Source organism: Olea europaea, chromosome 17, assembly GCF_002742605.1.
Source record: "Olea europaea var. sylvestris chromosome 17, O_europaea_v1, whole genome shotgun sequence".
In the NCBI taxonomy this organism is placed as follows: Eukaryota; Viridiplantae; Streptophyta; class Magnoliopsida; order Lamiales; family Oleaceae; genus Olea; species Olea europaea.
In genome coordinates, this window is record NC_036253.1 from 8132360 (window position 1) to 8134590 (window position 2231).

A 2231-nucleotide genomic window follows, 5' to 3' on the forward strand; every position below is an offset into this window, starting at 1 on the left:
CTCCGAATAATTAATTTCCATATTAATTATGTCAGGCTGAAGATGTGTTGGACAGAAAATTAACAAAGAGAAATCGCACCATGGGTAATTTCGTCATTAGTCGCGACGGTGTCAGAATGGGATGAAATTTGGCAGGTTGATTGGAAAGGGCCCTAGAAATTGGACTCGGGCTACAGACCCAGGATCACGGGATTTTAGCCAAATTCCTTGGTTTAGGCCTCCGAATAATTAATTTCCACATTAATAATGTCGGGCTGAAGATGTGTTGGACAGAAAATTAACAACGCAAAATCGTCCCAAGGTCAATTTCGTCATTTGTAACGACGGCGTCGGAATGGGCCGAAATTTGACAGGTTGATTGGAAACGGCCCCAGAAATTGGACACGGGGCACCGTGTCGAGATCAAGGGATTTTAGCCAAATTCTTTCATTTAGGCCTACGAATAATTAATTTCCGTATTAATTACGTTAGGTTGAAGAAGTGTTGGATAGAAAACTAACAAAGAAAAATAGCACCAAGGGCAATATTGTCATTAGTCGTGATGGGGTCGGAACGGGACGAAATTTGGCCGGTTGATTGGAAACGGCCCCAGAAATTGGACTCGAGGCACAGACCCAGGATCACGGGACTTTAGCCAAATTCCTTCGTTTAGGCCTCCGAATAATTAATTTCCGCATTAATTATGTCAGGCTGAAAATGTGTTGGACAGAAAATTAACAACGCAACATCGCAGCAGAGGCAATTTCGTCATTTGTCACGACGGCGTCGAAATGGGCCAAAATTTGGCGGGTTCATTGGAAACGGCTCGAGAAATTGGACTCGGGGTACAGACCCGAGATCATAGGATTTCAGCCAAATTATTTTGTTTAGGCCTCCGAATAATTAATTTCCTCATTAATTATGTCTGGTTGAAGAAGTGTTGGACAGAAAATTAACAACGCAAAATCGCACCAGGGGTAATTTCGTCATTTGTCGCGACGTTGTCGGAATGGGCCAAAATTTGGCAGGTTGATTGGAAACGGCCCGAGAAATCGGACTCGTGGCACAGACCCGGGATCACGGTATTTTAGCCAAATTCCTTCATTTAGGCCTCCGAATAAATAATTTCCGCATAAATTATGTTAGGTTGAAGATGTGTTGGACAGAAAATTAACAACGCAAAACCGCACTGGGGGCAATTTCGTCATTTGTCACGACGGCGTAGAAATGGGCTGAAATTTGATGGGTTCATTGGAAACGGCTCGAGAAATTGGACTCGGGGCACAAACTTGGGGTCACGAGATTTTAGCCAAATTCCTTCATTTAGGCCTCCGAATAATTAATTTTCGTATTAATTATGTCAGGCTGAAGATGTGTTGGACAGCAAATTAACATCACAAAATCGCATCATGGGCAATTTTGTCATTTGTCGTGACAGTATCGGAATGGGCCGAAATTTGGCAGGTTGATTGGAAACGGCCCGAGAAATCGGTCTCGGGGCACAGACCCGGGATCACGGGATTTTAACCAAATTCCTTCGTTTTGGCCTCCGAATAATTAATTTCCGTATTAATTACATCGGGTTGAAGAAGTATTGGACAGAAAATTAACGAAGAAAAACCATACAAGGGGCAATTTCATCATTTGTCGCGACAGTGTTGGAATGGGCGGAAATTTGGCAGGTTGATTGGAAATGGCCCCAGAAATTGGACTCGAGGCACAGACCCGGGATCACGAGATTTTAGCCAAATTCCTTCGTTTAGGCCTCCGAGTAATTAATTTTCGTATTAATTATATCAGGCTGAAGATGTGTTGGACAAAAAAATTAACAACGCAAAATCGCACCAGGGGCAATTTTGTCATTTGTCGTGACGGTGTCAGAATGGGCAGAAATTTGGCGGGTTGATTGGAAATGGCCCGAGAAATCGAAGTCGGGGTACAAACTCGGGATCACAGGAATATAACCAAATTCCTTCGTTTAGGCCTCCGAATAAATAATTTCCGCATAAATTATGTCAGCTTGAAGATGTGCTGGATAGAAAATTAACAACGCAAAACCGCACCAGGGGCAATTTCGTCATTTGTCGCGACGGTGTCGAAATGGGCCGAAATTCGGTAGGTTGATTTGAAACGGCCCCGGAAATTGGACTCGGGGTACAGACCCGGGATCATAGGATTTCAGCCAAATTATTTCGTTTAGGCCTCCGAATAATTAATTTCCTCATTAATTATGTTTGTTTGAAGAAGTGTTG